Genomic DNA, 12975 nt, shown 5'->3' with positions numbered 1-12975 from the left:
TGATCACAACCCTTTGTCCTAGGAGAAAAGGGAAGAGGTGCACGTTGCGTCTTCACATAATGCATGTGCACCTGTTCCCTCCATGCATTGCTCTGTGTTTGAAAGGCCACCCTCTCATTTCAGTCTGGCTTGTTAAGATGGTGTTCAGCACTTCATGATATTGCACATGGGGAGCACCCCATAGCTCAGTGCTGAAGCCCCTGCTCTGGATACAAAAGGCCCCAGCTTGGACACCCAGCATCTCCAGGTAAAAGGAATTGGTTAACAGGTCATGGCAAAGGCCTTTCATTCTTGTCCTGAGACCCTGGAGTGCTACTACCAGGTGGAGCAGACCAGCCTTTCCCAACCTGGTGCCCTCCAGATGTTTTGGAGTACAACTCCCATCAGCCCCCGGCCCGCAAAACATCTGGAGGGTGCCAATTTCAGGAATGGCTGGAGAAGACAATACTTCCCCCCCCACCCCCGTTGTGACTTTTAGATTGTAAGCACACAGGCAGGGAGTGTCTTGTTTGCTTGTTTTAATATTTTGTAAGCCACTCTGGGAGCCTTTTTGGCTGAAGAGTGGGGTAAAAAATGGCTTTAAATAAATACAAATAAACAAATAATGCTGCCAGCGTGCTTTACCTGCTTTTCTCAGGCTCTGCAACCGCCGCCACCCCAGCAAGGTGGGGAGCCATGTGACTGTACGATTGTCCTGCCACCTCAAAGGACCTGGTGACTCCTAAAAGTGGGAAAGGAGCCAGCTGGCAACTTGACTGTGCTAACAAAGAGCCAGTGGCATTAGTAGCCAGGCTCATCACCCAGCCCCGAGCAGGGCAGACAGAAGTTGCAGAAGTGAATCCAGTTTCAGAATCTGAGGGAAGGCGGCCTCAGAATCTCAGAAAGATGACGTACCTCTAGAAGAAGGGGTAGCCAATGTGGCACCCTTCAGTCACAGATTGTTGTTATTATTTATTAGACACTTGTTACCCGAAGGTCTCCAAGCGGCTTACCACAATGTTACAAACAAAACCAAAAATATACTATGAAATAAAACAACACCACACCCACAGGAAGCTTTGGCAGTGTACTAATAACAAAGAGCTTCATCGCAGTCTGTCATATGCCTGGGGAAAAAGGCAAGTCTTTGCCAGGTGCCAAAAAGATATCAATGAAGGTGCCAGGTGGACCTCACTGGGAAGCACCTTCCACAGATGGGGAGCCACAGCTAAAAATGCCCTCTCCCTTGTCACCACCCTCTGAGCCTCCCTCAGGATCCTTTGATGTATTACAACTTCCAACAGTCTCTGCTTACATTCCTGGGGGTGATGGGAGTTGAAATCCAGCAACATCGGAGGGCACCTCATTGTCTACCCCTGCATTTAGAGAATAATGTTGTTACACAAACTGCTAGATTTAGAGTAACACGTGCAGTTCTGGCCATCCTTTCTCAATACAGCAGGGGGTGGCAAACCTCAGACCTGGGGGCTGAACCTAACCCTTCTTCCTGGGCATGTCTATCTGATCTTCAGGACACTCCCCAGGCTGCACCGCTCCCCGGCCCTGCTCTGCACCCTCTTTTGCGTAGCCGCAATGTGATAAGAACATAAGAACATAAGAAGAGCCTGCTGGATCAGGCCAGTGGCCCATCTAGTCCAGCATCCTGTTCTCACAGTGGCCAACCAGGTGCCTGGGGGAAGCCCGCAAGCAGGACCCGAGTGCAAGAACACTCTCCCCTCCTGAGGCTTCCGGCAACTGGTTTTCAGAAGCATGCTGCCTCTGACTAGGGTGGCAGAGCACAGCCATCATGGCTAGTAGCCATTGATAGCCCTGTCCTCCATGAATTTGTCTAATCTTCTTTTAAAGCCATCCAAGCTGGTGGCCATTACTGCATCTTGTGGGAGCAAATTCCATAGTTTAACTACGCGCTGAGTAAAGAAGTACTTCCTTTTGTCTGTCCTGAATCTTCCAACATTCAGCTTCTTTGAATGTCCACGAGTTCTAGTATTATGAGAGAGGGAGAAAAACTTTTCTCTATCCACTTTCTCAATGCCATGCATAATTTTATACACTTCTGTCATGTCTCCTCTGACCCGCCTTTTCTCTAAACTAAAAAGCCCCAAATGCTGCAACCTTTCCTCATAAGGGAGTCGCTCCATCCCCTTGATCATTCTGGTTGCCCTCTTCTGAACCTTTTCCAACTCTATAATATCCTTTTTGAGATGAGGCGACCAGAACTGTACACAGTATTCCAAATGCGGCCGCACCATAGATTTATACAACGGCATTATGATATCGGCTGTTTTATTTTCAATACCTTTCCTAATTATCGCTAGCATGGAATTTGCCTTTTTCACAGCTGCCGCACACTGGGTTGACATTTTCATCGTGCTGTCCACTACAACCCCGAGGTCTCTCTCCTGGTTGGTCACCGCCAGTTCAGACCCCATGAGCGTATATTTGAAATGAAGATTTTTTGCTCCAATATGCATAATTTTACACTTGTTTATATTGAATTGCATTTGCCATTTTTCCGCCCATTCACTCGTTTGGAGAGGTCTTTTTGGAGCTCTTGCAATCCCTTTTTGTTTTAACAACCCTGAACAATTTAGTATCGTCAGCAAACTTGGCCACTTCACTGCTCACTCCTAACTCTAGGTCATTAATGAACAAGTTGAAAAGTACAGGTCCCAATACCAATCCTTGAGGGACTCCACTTTCTACAGCCCTCCATTGGGAGAACTGTCCGTTTATTCCTACTCTCTGCTTTCTGCTTCTTAACCAATTCCTTATCCACAAGAGGACCTCTCCTCTTATTCCATGATTGCTAAGCTTCCTCAGAAGCCTTTGGTGAGGTACCTTGTCAAACGCTTTTTGAAAGTCTAAGTACACTATGTCCACTGGATCACCTCTATCTATATGCTTGTTGACACTCTCAAATAATTCTAATAGGTTACTGAGACAATACCTCTTAGTTGCCAGGGTGGAGAGAGGCAGGTATGGGGGGTTGTATGTGTGTGTATCAGTGGCGGCTGGTGCTTCATGTCAATGGGGCATTGAAAGCCACTCTGGGTTTTAGTCAGCAGTTTTAAGGAGAGCCAGTGTGGCATAGTGGTTAAGGTGCTGCACTACAACCTGGGAGACCAGGTTTCGAATCCCCACACAGCCATGAAGCCCACTGGGTGACCTTGGGCCAGTCACTGCCTCTCAGCCTCAGAGGAAGGCAATGGTCAGGTCGATCCCGACTTATGGCGACCCTATGAATAGGGATTTCCTGGTAAGCGGTATTCAGAGGGGGTTTCCCATGGCCTCCCTCTGAGGCTAGTCCTCCCCAGTTGGCGAGGGTCTGCTCAGCTTGCCACAGCTGTGCAAGCCAGCCCCTTCCTTGTCTGCAACTGCCAGCTGGGGGGCAACTGGGCTCCTTGGGACTATGCAGCTTGCCCACAGCTGCACAGGTGGCAGAGCACGTAACCCCTGAGCCACTCACCATGGGGGTGATCTTTAGCTGGCCCTTGACGCCCAGGAGACACGAGTGGGGATTTGAACTCACAGACTCTGGACTCCCAGCCAGGCTCTCCTCCCCACTGTGCTATACCAGTTGGGTCACCATAAGTCGGGATCAACTTGAAGGCAGTCCATTTTCAAGGAGCTGTCCAAGGTGCTGGAGCTGTCATGGTGCCACCATCTGCCACTGGTGTGTGTGGAAACTTCTGACTTTTTCAGATGTTAGAGACACATCTATTGCCTGACCCTCTTTTGTCTCTGGTGCTTCCCACCACTGGCATGTGGTCTCCTGAAAGTTCCCCATATGGGAATTTGACCCTTTGACGGAAAATGGTTCCCAACTTCTGCAGTAAAGGAGATCATCATAGCAGAAAAGGTGCAGGAAAGGAGAGGTGGGCAAGGCAGATTGGAGCACTTTCCCTGCAAGAGTTACAGCACATGGCTTCCCCCAAAGAATCCTGGGAACTGTAGTTTGGTAAGGGAGGTGGGAACTGTAGCTCTGTGAAGGGCAAGCTATAGTTCCCAGGATTCTTTGGGGGAAACCATGTTCTACAAATGTGCTTGAAATGTATGGTGGGGCTGTGACTCTTGTAGGAAAAGCGCTCCCGTTAAAGTGGCATAAACTTGCTTTCAATGTATGGTGTCGATGTGACCTAGAAAAGGTGTTCAGGGCTTTTAAATTTAAAAAAGAGATGAGTTAAGGGAAGACATGATGGAGATTGATAAAACTGTGATCAGTATGAAGAGGGAGGATTGGGATAAAACTGGTCATAACACTAGAACTCAGGGTCATCTGATGAAGCTGACTGGCTGCAGGTTTGGGGTTGACAAAATGAAAGTTGGGTGTGAAAATCACACAGAATTGTGATAGAATGCTGGCTGTGAGCTTCACACAAGATCACAAAAATTTGTGGAGCAGCAGTGTATTGTCAAAAGCTAGTACCCATAATGGCTATATGGAACCTCCATGGTCCAAAGCAGTGTACCAGCAAATGAAACAGTTGGGGAGAAACAAGAAGGAACAATCATCAGCTTCATGCTCTGCTTCCTAGTGGTATCTGGTTGGCCACTGGACCAAACAGTTTGCTGGACTAGACGGACCTTTGCTCTGAATCAGCAGGGCTCTCCCTATGTTCTTTAACGTCCAGTGCTTTGCTATCCTCATATACCCAGTTGCATGACAATCTGTGCACTGTATGTTGTTCTTTAAGGTGGTGTGTGAATGGGTGCCCCCCTCGTGCACCATCTGATGCTAGAGCAGAGGTTGCCAATGTGGTGCCCTCCAGCTGTTTTGGACTACAGCTCCCATCAGCCCCAGCCAGCATGTCTAACGGTCAGGGATGATGGAAGTTGCAGGGCACCACATTGGCTACCCCCAGTCTAGGACATTTTGTTACCTGGGGAAATGCCCTGCTCTTTACAATCAGCCACAATGACACCGTTCTGAGTTTCTACAGTGCTTGTGGTGGACTTCACATCCACCGCCTGCTGCTCTCAGGGTCTGAACGTACAGATTTAGCATCGAGGTGCTCTCACCTGCAGATCAGTCTGCTGAACCCATCTTGGAGCAGGAAAAGCAGCCGCCTTCCCTCACCTGTTCTGTATTCATTTCCTTCCTCTCGCCTGCCCCTCTGCTCAACTCGCCTCTGCTTTTGCTGATCCCCCCCTCTAAATCTCCTGCTGTTGCTCCTGCCTTACATTACCATCTTCCTTTCGGGAGCTGAAAGAGATTCGTACAAAACAAGGGCTTTCAAAAGACGCTGTCCTCATTTAGCAGTCAAGCGCCAGCATGCTCCGCTTGGCAGATCACCCATCTGCCAAGGCGTCCTCTCCCTCCTTCCCTCCCTCCCCCCTTGACATTCTGCATGGATATCTTCCCAGCCTAGGGCATGCTCGCTGGCTGGCAGGCAACCCTCTGCTTTCTTGCCCCCACCCACAGCAAAACTCTCCCTTGGGGCCCTGCACAGAGGCTGCTCCCATCATTGTGGCTTTCAAGCTGGCCTCTCCAACTGCCCTAGGTTTCTCTTGCCCTCACAAAAAGCAGCGAGATGCAGCCAGAGCCAACAGGGCAGGGAGAAGCTGCCACCAGCTTTGAGCCAAGATCTGCCTTGAATCATAGAATCATAGAATAGTAGAGTTGGAAGGGGCCTATAAGGCCATCAAGTCCAACCCCCTGCTCAATGCAGGAATCCAAATCCCCTCCCCTTCTCACCTGCTCTGCCCCAGCATAGCCCGCCGTCCTGTGCCGCTGCTCTCCTTTACACTTGCATCACCATTACCATTGGGGAAGGGCCAGAGCATGGTGGAAGAACATCTGGTTTGCATACAGAAGGTCCCAGCTTCAGTCCCCGGCACCACCAGATAAGGCTGGGCAAAGATCCATGCCTGAGGCCCTGGAGAGCCACTGCCAGTCAGTGTAGTCAATACTGAGCAAGATGGACCAATGGCCTGACTCAGTATAAGGCAACTTCTTATGTTGCACCATTTCTTCCCAAGCGGAGGCTCCATCCACCCAGACCCTGAAATTCTTTGCAATTCCCATCTCACCTAGGTGGGGAAGGGCTCACAATGGTCATTGCTATCGGTGGTGGCTGGTGCCCCTTGGGACTGGTGGGGTGGACGGCACGGAGCCCATTGACAGGCAGAGCCAACTCCTCCTGGCTTTCTCCCCATCTTTCTCCCTGCTGAGTTCTTCCAGGGCAACCCTGAGACAAAAGGGGAGGAGGAAGCTGACAGCCAGGGCCACCCCCTACACTGGTCGTAAGTCAGGAGTGAAACAGGTGGGGGCTGGCTGAGGGCAGACTGAGCGTGGTGGGGCAGTGGCATGCTTGCCCTAATGGATCAGCCTCCACTGATTGCTATCAGCACTCAGAAGATGATGCAAAGCTGAGGTGTCTATAGCATTTTTCTCCTCAAGAAAGGATGGATCAGGTATTCAGATGCAGCAAATGGTTCTTGATGGGAAGTTTGGGGGCGGACCTAAACAGGTGATTGCCAAGGGGGTCAAACCCTGCTTAGTTTCCATGTCAGAAATAGGGCACTTGCAGCCCTCCAGATGTTGTTGGGCTCCAGCTCTGACCAGCCCCAGCCAGCATGGCCAACGGATCAGGTATGATGGAGTCCTGGACACCTGAGGGCCACTTAGAGCAGTCTCTGATTTAAGAAACAGCATTCCCCAGTGCATGGAAGAGATGGAAGAATGCCTCTATTGAGAAGAGGCATTACCTCCTGAGAGTAGGGGATGCCTCCTCTTACATCAGGGATGGGGGCTCCTGTGGCCCTTCAAATGTTGCTGGACTCCAACTCCCATCAGCCCCAGACAGTATGATCAAGGGACAGAGGGTGGCAGGAGGTGAAGTCCAGAGACATCTGGAGGGCCACAGGTTCCCCATCCCTGTAAAGGTCCTGGTTGAGGGCAGGAAATGGCCTCTGTCCTTACCATCTTGTCGGAGTGAGAGGTTGGCTCAGTGGCAGCCATGTCGTAGTAGGGAGGCTGCGGTGGCAACTTCTGGATCTCTTCCTCTTGCTCCTTCGTGTTGTCCAGGTGCACAACCTGTGGTTGGTGGGCCAGGTAAAGTTCAAGACGGCACATCAGCGAATCTTCATACAGACATGGGAAGCTGCCTTATATTTATTTAGACAGCTGGGCTGAAAAGGTTTCCTACCCCTGAACTAGTGAAACGGTGAAGCACTTTTGAACATCATGAAGTGCTCTACAAATGCTAAGCATTGCCCATACTTCAAATGTTGTACATTCCCAATTAGGGGAAGAGACACGGCACCGTAGTAGAGTCACTGCTTTGCATGCAGAAGATCCCAGGTTCCATCCCCAGCATCTCCAGGCAGGACTAGGATAGACCCTTGTCTGAAACCCAGGAGGTCCACTGCCAGCCAGGGAAGTACAATAACCCTGTCAAGAAGGTCCGATTACCATCTCCAGATTGGTGACTTAGGGAGAACTGAGGCTGAGAGGAATGTGGCTTGCCAAGATGGTAACAGGAGGAGTTGCAGCTAAGGTAAGATCTTCAGAGTGGGGTTCCCAGCTTATTCTCTAAGCTACTCCGCTGCCCTTAGGGGAGAATCTGAGAGCTGCCGTGCATCAAACAAAGATGGTTTAAGGGAGCTGGGTGATTGATGAGGGATAGGACAGGTGAGTCTAGACTGTTCTTGAGGGATAGACTTCACTGAAGACGAAGCTTTTGTGGAGGGGGAGTGTCTCTCTGGAGAAAAAGGGGAGGCAACTGTTGGCATTATTCCCCAGGTACAGAGGAGGGACTATACCTATCAGTAGCAGACCACATGCTTTGCATGCAGAAGATCCCAGGTCAGACCCCCAAATCTCCAGTGGGCCATAGCTCTACTCGGCAGCAGAGCACATGCACATTTTCAATCCTTGGCATCTCCAGCTACCAAGAGGTCAGGTAGCTGTCTGCCTGAGACCCTGAAGAGACACTGCCAGTCAGAGTTGACAGTCCTAGGACAGATGGACAAACAAAGTGACCTGCTCTAACAGGGATGAGGAATCTGTGGTCCTCCAGATGTTGGGCTCAAACTCCCATCAGCCCCAGCCAGTGTAGCCAGTGGTCAGGGATGATGGGAGCTGCAGTCTAGCAATATCTGTAGGGCCAGAGGTTCCCCATCCCTGTGCTTTAAGGTATCTCCCTTTGCTCCTGTAAAGAGTAATACTGGAGAAAGCGTTGAAATGGCTGTTGGAGATGATGCACATTATTTCCCCCAGATTCCATGCTAGTTTGGTCCCATTTCTTCATCCATGCTTCTACAAACTATGCAGCAAATGATGGGGTATGTTTGCAGCTTCCATAGTTTCTTCAGGGTTGCTCACTCTTTTGGGTCAGAATAATTGGTTAGGATAAATAGTCAGTTGCCTGCTTTGGATGGGGTCATACTCTCTCTGAAAGAGCAGGTCCGTAGTCTGGGGTGCTCCTGGATCCATCTTTGTCACTAGAGGCCCAGGTGACCTCAGTGGCTAGGAGTGCCTTTTACCAGCTTCGGCTGGTAAGAGAGCTGTGGCAATTTCTGGACTAGGAAAGCCCGACCACTGTTGTCCATGCACTGGTAACCTCAAGGCTAGATTACTGTAATGCACTCTATGTGGGGCTACCCTTGAGGTTGGTCTGGAAGCTGCAGCTGGTGCAAAATGCGGCCACAAGACTGCTCACTGGGGCAGGGTATCGCCAACATGTTACCCCACTGTTGAAAGAATTGCACTGGCTACCCATTAGCTATTGGGCTAAGTTCAAGGTTCTAGTTTTGTTGTACAAAGTCCTATATAGTTTGGGACCAGGATACCTGAAAGACCTTTTTATAGTTGATCATTGGGCTCTGCAGTGAGGGCCCCCTGCAGATGCTATCTTATCGGGAGATCTATTCCACACAACATAGGAAATGGACCTTTAGTGTAGTGGCACCTGCCCTTTGGAATCCCTCCCCTTAAATATTGGACAGGAGCCATGTTTTTTATCTTTTCGGTGCCTACTAAAGACCTTCCTCTTTCAACAAGGCATTTAAGTAGAGACCTTATACCAGTCTGCGTCTCTGTGGGAATTGCTTTTTAATATGTTTTTAAACCTTTTCTTTCTTTTTTTAAAGATGCTTTTAAAGCTTTAAAAAATGTTTTAAAAGATGTTTTGTTTTAATATCTTTTAAAGTCTGTTTTTATGATGTTTTAAAGTGTTTTTAGTGCTTTCGTTTGCCACCCTGAGCTCCTACTGGGAGGAAGGGTGGGATATAAACAAAGAAACCAACAAATAAAACTTTGGCCATGTTCTGAAAAAGAGCTACTGAGAATCTACAGCAGGGATAGCCAACACAGAGCCCTCTGGATGTTGTTCAACTACACCTCCCATTAGCTCCAGGCAGCATGCCCAAATGTCGGAGATGATGCGGGTTGCAGTCCAAACCATTATTTATTATTATTTAATAAATTTATATCCTGCCCTTCCTCCCAAAGGAGCCCAGGGTGGCAAACATGTCAACAAAGAAAAAGAAAATCATTCTGAAAGTAGTTAAAAACATGCTAAAGCACAGTTACAGTTAAAAACATCCTTTCATCAGTGATCTTTAGGTTGCCAGGAACAGTCCCCTTCAGCCATCAAATGCCTGGGTAAAAAGGAATGTTTTCAAAGTCCTCCTGAAAATCAATAGTGATAGTGACAGACATGCCTCGATGGGGAAGGCACCTGGTTTGGGGAGGGTGGTCTACACATAGATGCACTGGCATTCCACACCCTCCAGAAAACACTCATTGGATGTACTATATTGCTAAGAGTGCATTAGGCACTCTACACCTCTGTTGGCCCTGGGCACCCCTGAAGAAACTTCAGAAACTGCAAAAGTACCCCCCTCCTACCTCAATACATTCCTCCTATCACATCTTCCTCCCCCCCCCACCGAATCCACAAGCTTTCCCAAATAAGGCAGCCAGAGCAACCCTGGCAAACGGCTAGCAGAATCCATGGTTGTTTCTGCCTCAGGTGTGGATGCTCCGCGATAGGGTACCTGGATGTCCTCTGCTGTCAGGCGGCTCTTCATCTCTGGCTTCTGCTTGGGAGGCGGGGGAGCGGGTTTGTGGGAGGGGGGAAGGTCAATCCTGCAGGAAGAAAAATGGTCAGCTGGATAGACTGTAGGGCACAGGAACATCCGGATGATCCATCCCATGAGACCCCTTGGTCTTACAGCAGGGCAGAGCTCGGAAAAGTTACTTTTTTGAACTACAACTCCCATCAGCCCAATCCAGTGGCCATGGTGGCTGGGGCTGATGGGAGTTGTAGTTCAAAAAAGTAACTTTTCCAAGCTCTGCAGCAGGGGTTGCTAACCTGGTTCCCGTGAGTTCCAATGTGCCCACCAGTACCTGGTATGGCACAAGACCTCAGTAAATATCCCCTCAAAAATCCACAGTGTTTGCTCTTCTTGCCCACTTCCTGCTTGTGCTAGCTCAGCCTCTCCCACATTGAACATCTCCCCTTACAAATGGCCACATTTCATTTGATGCTCTGTTCTGAACAGAGGGAAGGTGTAAAGAGCTTCTCTCTGTGACGGACAGCAGTGCCGGCTGATGCAGGCACGCCCACACCTGTTACGTTCCTGACCATTTTGGCAGCCATTTTGTGTTATCCCGTGCTCGCACAGTAACCATGTTTTGGCTGGCTCTCACAGCACTCCCTAAAACTTCCAGATGTCCTCACTGGTCCCCAAAGGCTGGCAACTTCTGTCTTACAGTCTCCTTCCATTTACCAAAATTAAAACCATTGGGTTGAGAAATGCATCTCAGCTTTCTGTGGCTGGAGACGGTCGATAGCAAAGAGATGAAGAAGAACCTGGAGTTGTGATTCTTCCAGGGAGAGTGGTGGATGGCCAAGCCCTTGTAGGTGCCTGCAGGGTAGTCTCTCAGACACTTCCCTCCTCCACCTCCGTTTTACTTTCTCTATGCTAAGCTGGCTCAAGTTGATGGAAAAAAGAGAGAGGAAGGTGGGCATTTCATCCAAACACACGAACAACTCTCTCGTGTGGATACTTCTTTGCTTCTGCCTTTCCATTCCTCCAACCCTGCAGGAAAGAGTGGATGGACAAGAGAAAAAATATGGCAACTAGGGGGCTAGTAGTCCTCACCTTGCAGGAAGCTGGATTTGGCACAGGCAAATCAACTTGAAGGCACATAACAACAACTGCCAGTTGCCGACTGTTTTGGGGGGAACCTCCAGGGTTTACTGAAGAGCCTTTCACCAGGTTTGTCAAATGCTTTCATATTCTAAAAACACTGCACTGTGTTTGTTTCAGGAATGAGGCATGTTCACACAGAACATCTGGTTCACACAGTCCATGTGCTCCAGGGGCTTAGATTTCATCCATTAGTCCCCATACCTGCTGTCACTGTTGGCATTGTTACATTTATATCCCTTTTCCTCTAAGGAGCTCAAGGTAGCCTACGTGGTTCTCCCCTTCACTGTTTTATCTTCACAACAACCCTGCAAGGCAGGTTAGGCTGAGAGACTGGCTCAACATCACCCAAGGAGCTTCATGGCTGAGTGAGGATTTGAACCCAGATCTCCCAGGTCCTAGTCCAACACCTAACCACTAGTCCACACTAGTTCTTGGACTAAGGGCAGCAGGCAGGATTGTGGTGGCCAAACTGCCTGTCCATGGTGAATAATTGGTTTTGAACCAAATTCTTCTGAAGTTAATCCATGTCCAACAGGCAGATCCATGTTGCTGTCTAATGCAAGCAGGGACTGAGTCAAGGGCACAGGGGGCTTTGCAGATGGTCAGCTGTTTTCTTTTCCTATCCTGCTTTTTTTCAAAATAAACATAAGAACATAAGAAGAGCCTGCTGGATCAGGCCAGTGGCCCATCTAGTCCAGCATCCTGTTCTCACAGTGGCCAACCAGGATGACACCCCCCCCAGAGTATGATTAAGCATTCTCAGAGTTTCCACAATAAAACTGGCTCTGCGCATAGACAGTGAGTCGAGGCCCATGTGCCAGTGGTGTATGAATAGCAGATGGGAAGGGCTCAAGTGGGGAGTGAGATGCATTTGCAAAAAGCAGACAGGTCATGCAACCTCCTGGCACAGTGATTTTGCCCCTCCTCCCAAACCCGCTGCATCTCCAGGGATGCTTTGAGAAGCTGGGGGAAGGCAAAGGAGAGAGGGAGAGGTTCAAATTCCCTCTGGAGAAATAACTTTTTTTTTAGTGCTATTAATGGGCTGCATGGCCCGGTTAAAAGGAGGGGGGTTGAGAAATGAGATAAAGGCTTGCAAGCCTGGCACAGGAAGATGCAAAAACAATTGCCTGTTGGAGATGAAAACAGACAGGCAGAAAGGAAGGGGTAGAGAGGGCAAAGGTGAATCATCTACAGTCGATCTCCATTGGGTGTATTCAGTCTCAATGTATCGCACTGTAGGGGTGCCCAGGTTGCTCTTGAGCTGGGTCATGGGAGACCAGCACAACAAGGAGCTCTTTCTTAATCAGCACATATTAGGGGTGCTCAGCAGGGTTGCTCAATCCAGGGAACACCCACACAGTTGCAGTTTGCGCTATCAGTGCCCTTTGTCACCCCATGGAGCCTCACAACAGATCCTCCTCCCCTCCTTGGGAGACAGGCCCAGTGGAGGGTGCAGTACTCACAGATCATTGTCGGTGTCTGAGCGGCTCTTGTGCTGTCTCCTGTAGACGACGAAGACCGTAATAGCCACACCAATAATGAGGGCAGCAGCAATGACAACGCCCAGGATTCCAAAAATGCCCCCGGGGACCCCTTGGGGCAATGGCTTATCTGTAATGAACAGGAAGAAGGTTTCTTTCTTTCAAAAAAAAAAGTGTGAAGAAGTCTCAGGCGCATCCCTGCGCTAAGATGAGGTAAACATTCTGCTGCTTCTCGTTTGCAAAACTGGTTCAATCTCCAAAGCACAGTGCAAAAGCAAAATGCAAAGTATACAGTGTTTCTCTTTACAGCAACTCTGCATGGTAGGTCCTT

Source organism: Rhineura floridana, chromosome 12, assembly GCF_030035675.1.
Source record: "Rhineura floridana isolate rRhiFlo1 chromosome 12, rRhiFlo1.hap2, whole genome shotgun sequence".
Lineage (NCBI taxonomy): Eukaryota > Metazoa > Chordata > Lepidosauria > Squamata > Rhineuridae > Rhineura > Rhineura floridana.
This window is presented reverse-complemented; position numbering follows the sequence as displayed.